This window comes from Melanerpes formicivorus, unplaced genomic scaffold (genome assembly GCF_026170545.1).
Source record: "Melanerpes formicivorus ecotype bairdi unplaced genomic scaffold, bMelFor1.0.p_v2 SCAF_24, whole genome shotgun sequence".
Lineage (NCBI taxonomy): Eukaryota > Metazoa > Chordata > Aves > Piciformes > Picidae > Melanerpes > Melanerpes formicivorus.
Window position 1 is genome coordinate 11,847,604 of NW_027142376.1, and position 9,973 is coordinate 11,857,576.

Consider the following 9,973-nt stretch of genomic DNA (forward strand, 5'->3'; position numbering starts at 1 on the left):
AATCTTCAAGCCTCTCAAGAGACTCAAGTCTCCATGTGAGTGTTCCCTAAGGATCTGCAGTACTTCTGGCCGTGCACAGAGATACTTAACCTCACTTGGCAAATGAATAGCAAGCCCTGCTGGCTCTGATCAAGTTGTGTGCCAGTTGAAGTGTGATCCAGGTGGTGGTCTATCAGCACATCCAAAGAAAGAGTACTACTTCTGCCTTTTCAAGCACAGCTAACAGAAGAACTACTGACCCACTTTTTATACCTTGATCTAATGGTAAATTCAGCAAATGTAGTGACAGAAAACACAATGGCCTCTTAAAACAAACCAACCAACCAAACAACAACAAAAATAACCCAACACCCTGCACTTGCCACAAGTGATTGACTGGTTTATGGTGCAGGACTCCTTACCATCTCTCTAGCTGAGTCTGCTTCACTTTGCATAAAAAATTTAAAAGCTCATTGGGTGAAGGAAAGTAACCTGACTGTCACCTAGTGGTCAGAATTCTTCTCAGGGAGTTTGCAGTCCCTGGTCAATAGAAGTGACTACAAATTTTGCAATGAAAAGTTGCAACAAAGAGTGAAACCAACACTGATAATGATGTTCCAGGCTTCACTGGAATCACTGAATACACAGCTTATGCCTTGAGTCTTTAATTATTTTAGAAACAAAACAAAACAACATAAAAGCAGAATGAGGAAGGTAAAAGAAATACCACCCCCAATCCTCAGATCAGGGCAGTTTCAAGAAACATCAGAGCAAAAGAGAATGCCTCAATATCTCTGCATGCTGATCATAGCCTTTGAGCTGTTGTGCTGCTGAAATAATTCTTTCTTTTTTTTTAAAAGACAGAAAAAAAAAACCCACCACAAATCCAGGGTTAAGAAAAATGCATGCAAAATGGCCAAAACATAACAAATTTCACACTCTTACAATATATTGATTTGTATTCCAGCACTTTGTAGCCAAGGGCACTGGAAACCCATGATTTTGGTTAGCTTGCCATCCAGGAACCATTTTACAGGTGTAAAGGACACCTGGAGAGTCACTGTACTGTACACTTTAGATAATCATCTTGCACTTGTTTTCTTTCACAAACAGGAATCTCTGAGTCATCAGCATCCATTGCAGCCTCCTTTTTGCTTACCTAGCCTCATTAAAAGGATTAGACCAATCAGCAAGGGGCAGCAATTTAACTGGTGCGTGCTCTACAAACAAAGCTTCACCGATATTTTTCCATCTCCTCTGCTATTTTTGCCACGTGAAAATCACTGTGGCCTCATCTTCCCTATGCTGGACTTCTGTTCTTGCAAAGGCAATGTTTATTGTTTGCTTTCTTGAATAGAAAATGTGGATGTTGCAATCCTTCCCATCAGCCTAACATCTCCATCTATAGCAAGTCTAAGATGCTTATCATTCTATTGGCTAAATAACTGATCAGTACATGTCAGAGAACATTAAATGCTCCTTAAATCCCATTGTAGCCAGAGGAAGATGAATCACTGAGTGGTGACTGAAATAACCGTGGCATTGAAGTTGTTTTCAGTGACTGCTGCACACAGTCTGTGGGAAAAGTCACACAAGATCAACACCAATAAAGAGTCTATTATCAAAATCAGTCTCTCTTCAAAATAAAACAATGACAGTGGCTGAGTTTATACTAATATAAGCTCCAAACATCTCTGAAATCCAATGAAAGCCACTTCAAAAAGCTGTCACATAGTAGAGAGCAATGCTAGGGAACATGAGAGTCTACTCTACTCATGCAGCTGAAGGATAGACTTGGCCACCAATACCTCAACAGTAAAACTAATGTAATGGCTGCAGGCAATGACAACCCTTCCCTCCACCAGGGAATTTAGCCTAATTCTCCTTCCTGTACTGATAGGGTAAATATTTGTCCTGATTTGGAAGGGGGGAGTATCACCTCTTGCCCCAAAAAGCACTTCTTCATTTCAGAAGAAAAACATTTTATTGCTTGTTTGCTATATAAGCAAGCACCCTGCCTGGCCTGCCAATCTGCCTATCAGGAGCTTGTAAGCCTGATGTGACAACCAGTGTTTTACAGTCCAGAGCAGCAGGAGAGTGTTCTTTATCTGTGAGTTTGACTAAGATGATGCTTTCATCTCTTAAGTGAATGCTGAAATCCTTATTCCTCTCATCTCAATAGGATCTCTGCCAGAAAGGTATCAAGGCAAAAGGATGCAGCTCACAGGACTTCTGCTCTTCTAAACAGCATCTTAAAACTCCTCACCTATTGTTACAGAAAAATTAATTAATAAGATCTGGATCAAAGTAACAGGGCAGGCTTTAGATCTTCTATTTATTGCATTTCATTTAGTGAACTTCCTTGCATGGGATTTAAGATGTGGCTTTCTACAGCAGCAACAAATGTTTTGAGTTCTAATTAAAAATAACAAACAAAACATGTTGATTATTCAGGCCAACAGATCACAGCAGCCATGACAATGCTTGTGACAAGTGATGAGAATGCTGGATATTTTTTGTTGGAGACAGTAAATAGAAAGACAGCAGAAAAACGGAGCCAGCACTGGGAGAGATTAATGAGAAACTAAATGATTTACGAGGTCCATTTCCCCATTTGACTGACAGAGGGACAACAAAAGTCACTCTAGATGATTTCAGTTCTTACTTGTAAAAGAAGCTATCTGGCTTCTCTTATCTGCTGCCAAATGCTTCTGCATTACTGTGCAGTAAAAATTTTACATAAGGAAGAGTCAATCCACTGTTTCAAGATGGGAGAGCCACCGTTTTGATTTAGATTCAGCCTGGATTTAAAGCTTCCTCATCTAAAGCACAAGCAAGAACCACTGAAATATGGGCTATTCATGGATAAAATGGAAGTGTCACCTCTTTGCTGCCATTGCAAGTGGTGGCAAAGTTTCTTTCTGAATCAAATCCCTAATTCTGAAACACTCAGAATTATGATTTCCAACATTTTCATCTCTTCTTGTTTTCTTTTAGTTTTCTTTGCTTGTTTCAGTCCATATAATTGGCTGAATTCATTTCAAATTCAGGAATTATTCTGACCAAATGAATATGGCCTGTTTGCTATTGAAGGAAGGTAGGAAACAGGCAAGATGCAATTCCACTCTGAGCAAAGGTATTTTATATATTAAAGAGCTGAAGGAATGTCACAGGGACCAGGAGATGAACTGTCCCTTCAGTGTGACATATAGGCAATTTTAACAGCATACTTAGAGCTACTGGAGAATAACATTCATCTCCATGTAGAAAATTGCACTTAAGCCTTCAAAATAAGGCTTTAAGTGAGACATAAATAGTTGCCTATACCTTTTCCTGGCTCTTGCACGGAGCTGGATTTCCTCACAAAGGGTTAGGATAAATATGAATACACTTTTGAAAAACTGCATAAGCAGAAAAGTATTTGTTTTAATGAAGGCTTTGAAACAGAAGGGTGTCGTGAATTCCTCTGAAGCCTGCCCATTTGCAGAAGTGCCTTCAGCGTACAGGATACCTTCTGGTAAGTGTATTCATGCTGTGCCTCTTCACTCCAGGAAAACTGTGAGGGAGTTTTTTTTGTGTGTGTGTGTGTTTACTCCACAGGATTTTCCTTTTGATTCCATTTGACTGCTTAGGTGGAACAAAGCAGAAATATACTGTCCAAAAAGGATCACATGCACGGGGTTACCTGGGGCTCCTTCAAGCAAACATGGTTCAAGAGAGATTCATAACTTGTTTTAGTTTGAGGAATGTGTCCTAACTTGGAGGGAACCATAATTATTTTTAAAAAAATCATAGCTCTCCTGAAAGTGAGATGCAGTTTTTCATCCAATCAGCATGAAAGCACAAGGGTTTGAATGTGAAAACAATGTTGCCATGGAGCAGCACAGAATAATATTTTTCCAGCATGACACCAAGCGCCCATTAAAACCCAGCCTTGCTAGACAGTGAGTAATCTGATGAGAGCAGAACTGTGCTTTGTGCAGTTTTTCAGTCTATAGCAGCAGGATCAAACAGAAGGGAAAAACACATGAAGATAAGAGAAAAAGAAATGCATTACCCTTCTGTTCTGCCTGAAAGATACTTGCTATAAACATTGGTGGTGTTCCAATGAAACTAATTCTATTCTACAATGCTGTATTCTCAAAACACATCCTGATTTATTTTCTTCATATAAACAGTATATGCCTATCTAACAGAATCTGTCTTTTAAAAGCAGTAACTCCCAAGGCACAGGAAACTTTTTATGTTCTACCTAGACCTCTCTGAATGTACACAATCTGAACTGTCAGTCTCAGTAGGCAGGAAATGAAGGAGCACTGAAGACCCTGCTTCAGCCACAAGGAAATTATTGATCTCTGTGTACAAGGACAGCAGTGCTTCTTCACCTCTCTCTGAAGAAGATCACCTCACCTGCCAGGACACATCAGGTAGTAAGCAAACAACTCCAGAACAAACCACCACCAAGTGGGCACTTACCAGCAGAGTGCAGAGCACGTAAAGCATTTGTGGGACTGCTGAGGTGATGAAATGCCTGCAAGAAAACGTGAGTGTATTTGAAAAGAAGGCAGGAGAACGAAGAAGAGAAAGGATAAGCTCTTCTATGAGGCTAGAGGTACATGAAAAGAGAGGTTTGTAGTTCCACTTTGGAGTACCTTTGAGATTCTTCCCACCAGATTCAGCAGGACCAAAATGTTTCCTGGACTTTTAAAATAGAAATTGGAACAAATTGGAAGCTGTAAGACAAGCCTCAACATGAAATCTCTCCAATAGACCAGTAAACTCTAAAAGGGTAATTAGATTCTGAATGAAAGAAAAGCTCCAGGTGCCCTGCCATCAATAGACTAAATGAGCCACCTTTACTCTCCACTGGCCCTGAGACAAGTGGCAGAGATACTGGCAGATTCAGAGGAGTCTCAGCCATTCATATCATACACCTGCAACTCCTTATCCTGAGGATGACTCAGGACTAATCTCTGAACCACTAGGTAACACTGTTAGAACTTCATAAAAAATTGCACTGTAGGAAAGCAATTTTTAAAACAAAAAAATGAAGATCAAAATGAGGAAACCCCAAGGACAAAATCATTGAAGTATTTTAGCAGCCCGTTGCATTCATTTAATTATGAAGATCACAACTAATATTTCGTGGAGCAACCAAAGTGTAAGACATTCACTTCACTATTAAATTTTAAAGCTGTTATAATAAAGTGTCTGACCAATTCTAACTGGTACCTGTATGATAATGAGAACAAGAAGCAAGGGAACATAAGAGACTGAACTACTAGATCATTCCTTTGGATAAAGGCAAAGGCAGAAGTCTTTATGCCCCCAATTAAGAGGGAGTTTGAACTGCCAGTGTTTGAGATGTGGGAAAAGTCTTGTGTATAAGCAGAGGCTTATAACCTTGGCATGATAGTTAGAATAAACTTTATTAGAATAAACCAAACCAGGTTGGAAGAGACCTTCAAGATCATCGTGTCCAACCCATCCACCAATCCAACCCACCCAAACAGCTCACCCATGGCACCAAGCACCCCATCAAGTCTCCTTCTGAACATCTTCAATGACGGCGACTCCACCACCTCCCCGGGCAACCCATTCCATAGCGCAATCACTCTTTCTGTATAGAACTTCTTCCTAACATCCAACCTGAACCTCCCCTGGCACAGCCTGAGACTGTGTCCTCTTGTTCTGGTACTGGCTGCCTGGGAGAAGAGACCATCATCCGCCTGTCTACAACCTCCCTTCAGGTAGTTGTAGAGAGTGATAAGGTCACCCCTGAGTCTCCTCTTCTCCAGGCTGAGCAACCCCAGCTCCCTCAGCCTCTCCTCACAGGGCTGTGTTCCAAACCCCTCACCAACTTTGTTGCTCTTCTCTGGACTCGTTCCAGCAAGTCAACCTCCTTCCTAAACTGAGGGGCCCAGAACTGGACACAGGACTCGAGGTGTGGCCTAACCAGTGCTGTGTACAGGGGCAGAATGCCCTCCCTGCTCCTGCTGGCCACACTGTTCTTGATGCAGGCCAGGATGCCATTGGCCCTCTTGGCTGCCTGGGCACTGCAGGCTCATGTTCATCCTACCATCAACCAGCACCCCCAGGTCCCTCTCTGCCTGGCTGCTCTCCAGCCACTCTGACCCCAGCCTGTAGCACTGCATGGGGTTGTTGTGGCCAATGTGCACAGTTGTTAGGACACAGTTGTTAATATCTGTCTAGATCTGTAACATGAATATTTCTTTAAGCATCTGTGTCTTTCATTCTCCAGTCATAGGCTTCAAAAACTCCCATTTTTGGCTTACCACCTGCCTTATCCATTCAGAAAACCATTTCACACTCTGTGGACTCAATGCCAGCTTCACACAGAGGACTGGCACATGGTCTATGAACTATCTGAAGGAGAAAGGAAACTCAGACTATACACAGTGCTTGTACTAATCCTCAAAACACACACAACGTCTATCCTTTGTGAGTCCACTTGGGTGAATATTAAGAAAGATTCTGTGTAAATGGAATTCAGGAATAGCAGTCATAGCATGTGCAAACAGAGATCCTTCCTTCCAGAATCCTCTGACAGGGCTCAGAACTGAATGCTTAGGGAAGAACTGAATGCTTAGGGAAGAGAATAAGAGCAGAGTTACCATGTAGAGAAACCGTCCCAAAGTGCCCTAAGAGTCATCAGCAATTTACAGCTTCCGGAATCACTGATGATGTATTTTTGTTTTCTAGACCATGCATTTGCCATGTCACTTTTGGAACCTGCAAAAACTTGGCAGGTACAGAATGACACTTCCCTCAGGCAGGCCTAATTTTACCTAACTTCTGCTGTCTAGATCTTCAGTGTTTGGTCTAACCCATTTTGTCTGTTTCCTCTCTCAGCTGGGAGAAGCAGGATTTTTCAGAGGGTAATTCCATTCATCCTAAAATTACATATTACAGATGTCAGGGTTGAGTTTCTTCCTGGAGATGCTATTCCTTCCCCCATTAACATAGGAGGGAGCCTGATGAGTGCATGGTTTCCGACTACTAAGGTTAGGTGATGCAGATTCATTGCCAAAAGCACGCCTCTGGAATGCAAACATCCTGTTGCTGTAAGCGGCTGATCCAAGAAACACAAAGAATTGAGCTAATTAAGTCCCTTTAACCATACAGAGATTTTTCTGGCCTCTGATACAGGTGATTCCATTGCTCTTCAGGACACACCTGGTTACTGAAATGACTCATAATACATACTTTCTTCATGAAGTCCAGGGCAGTGACAAAGGAAACTGAAATCAGTACAGTATTTGACAACATAGCATATTCTCTTGGAAATGCCAAGTATCTAACAACAACAGTAATAATAATAATAATAAATAATAATTCTTATTATTAATAATAATGCTACATCTTGGAAAAGCTGCATCTGGTTATACGGTGAACTGCTGAACTAGAATCTAAAAATAATTTTAAAAGAGGGGAGGTAATTAGGCAAATGTTGAAGAGACATTCTTGTGAGAATGTCAAATGTCACAACTACCCATTTGCTTGATGAAGCAAGTCCTCTGCTTGACTAAATTTTATTGCTCTCCTTTCTCCTTTAAAGATTAAAACATCAGAGTTAATTCTAAGACAGCAGGATGGTTAGAAAGAAGGGGGAGAGTACCTGCAGAAGTTGTCCTCAGGCAAATTCTGAGACATTTTAAGGGTCTGCAATGTCTGCTGCCTTGCATATGCCTTATATTTGCTGCCCACGCTGAAGGGATATAGGAATAGACCACAGCTGTTTTTTCCATCAGCCTTTCAAGCTATTCAGTGCATACAGTCCACGAAAGTTGGCCACTGCAGAGAGCAGCATGAGGAAGACTTACTTACACTCTGCTGGTTTTGTAGAACTAGTTACACCTGGTTTTAAGCAAACATGCAGAAGTCACGATCATTTGTGCTCCAATCAGGTTCACCATGGCATTTCCATCCCAGTGTAACTTTATGAGGCGTCAGCAGAAACCTGGAGTGACACAGGAGCTATTTAGAGGTCCTCGGAGCTGAGACGTGTGTGTTACAGTTGGTCTGCTTATGCAAGGGGGGAACCTTGTGATTTACAGCTTGTGCCAGACTTTGGAAAGGTCCACTGGCCAGCTGCTTACAGTCTGTATTACACTACTGCTGGCTCCAGCATGAAACTGCCCTATCAGTTTTGGAAATCCCTGTTTCCACACAGGGCTATTATCACATCTTGCTAATCACACGTAGCAGCCACAGCTATTGTCTGCACCACCAGACCCAGACATGCTGAGTCCACCCTTCTGGCCTGCTTATTCAGTGCCATCAGTGAGCCATCCCATGCATGGTGTGGGAGTGCTGCCATACTACATAGTCTCCTAGCTTCATGGCTCAAGATTTCAGTGGACTTGGAGCAACTCTAAGCTTTTCAAGAGTCATCTTGTTCCATCTCTACAACAGACTGTGCTGCAATACTGGCTAAACAGCGCCAGCTTCAATGTTAGTATGCATGGAGAAATAAAGTGGAGATGCATGGAGAAATAAAGTAGAGGAAGGGGAGGAAGAAAATAGAATTTCCTTCAATTTCATGTTCTTTTGATATATACAGATGTGCAGGAACAGGAGCTGAGGATGCTCAGCCTGACATGCCAGTATTACAAAGTATCTGCCAAAGGACAGTGAATACCATTATCTCAACTCTGCTACATGCTTTGTCCTTTGCAGCACCATTTGAAATACCCTGAAGACTTGGGGCAGACCTTTCAGAAATAGAAACGTGAAACTTGAGCTACATTTGACACTGGCATCAAATGATCAGTGGTGGCTGCTGCATGCTCAGAAGCTTTCACAGCCCTCTGGTGTCTCAACACAAGCTCGGCTGTTCAGGTCTGCACTTCTGTTTCTGAAGCCCTCATGGGGTGAATCCACTTCCATCACTCACCATATCTCAGCCCTGCCTGCTCACTACCTTCTGATTCAGTATCCTGCCAACTAGCCTTATGTTCAGATGAGCTACACACAATTATCTAAGAGCCTGTTATCACCTTTCACTGTGATTTCAGTTGCCAGGAGATTAACATTCAGAGGGCACAATCAACTATGGTTTGCTTCACTACTTTTAAGTAGTAAATAAACTGAATGCTGTATGTTTTCCCAGCCTATTCCTTTTTACTGTTTTGATATACTAAGCCACTGTGTCCCCACCCAGGGTATATCTCCCTTACATTCAGCTTACTTCACAATGAAGCCTCAATTCAGCAAAGGGTTTAAAATATACAGTGAAGGCAGTGCAAAAGAGCAGCCTTACCAACTGTGCAAAAGTAAGTGTGGTTCATAAACAGAGTAGAAATAATTTGCAAAACAACTTCTTATAAACTCCAGAGACAGCAGAGCTTGAAGGAGGCAACATAACCCTGACATCAGTGTCAGCTTTCAAAAACTCACATTGTCCATGGGTCATAAATTTCACTGTCTCTGAAGAAATGTTAAATCAATAAAATACCTAAAGGTTGCCGATGAATCAGACAGTGCTCTGTAAAAAGCCAGCCATTATTGCTGAGGGGTAACATGAGTGCTGAAGAAATATTTGCAAGGAAAAGGCCATCCCTCCCATCAGAGCCCATTCATATTTGGTCATCTGACACATTCCAGCAGACATTGGCAAGCAGTACAAGGAGCTGGAATCATATCAGTTTGCTCACTGCTTTGGCACCTTCCCTTGATGGTGCAGGATATATCACACACTGTCAGTTTGATTTCTTGAGTGCTTCCCCTCTCTGAGGCTGTTTTTTAGCAACATAATGGAAACTCCAGCTTGCAGTGGCAACACATTCACCAATTAATATTTGCTGTATATCAGTACCCATTTTTCTAGATTACACATTCTACAGTCAGCCTTCTAAAGATCACAAAATAGGCCATACTTTGCAATTCTGAAATCAGATCTGGGCACTTTTTAACAGTCCACAGTAAATCTTTCTTTCATTGTTTATGTATGCACCACAGGGATGCAATCCTC

General features: G+C 41.8%; 1 protein-coding gene across 1 annotated transcript in view; it reads right to left on the reverse strand.

Annotated features, from left to right (window-relative positions):
• The window catches only part of GADL1 (glutamate decarboxylase like 1), a 118,555-nt gene extending 110,612 nt beyond the window's left edge, over positions 1 to 7,943 (reverse strand). Inside the window, exon 1 of the mRNA XM_068152908.1 lies at positions 7,828 to 7,943. The gene's annotated coding sequence lies outside the window, so the exon portion shown is untranslated. The remainder of the gene's footprint in view (positions 1 to 7,827) is intronic.
• Between the last annotated feature and the right edge of the window lie 2,030 nt (positions 7,944 to 9,973).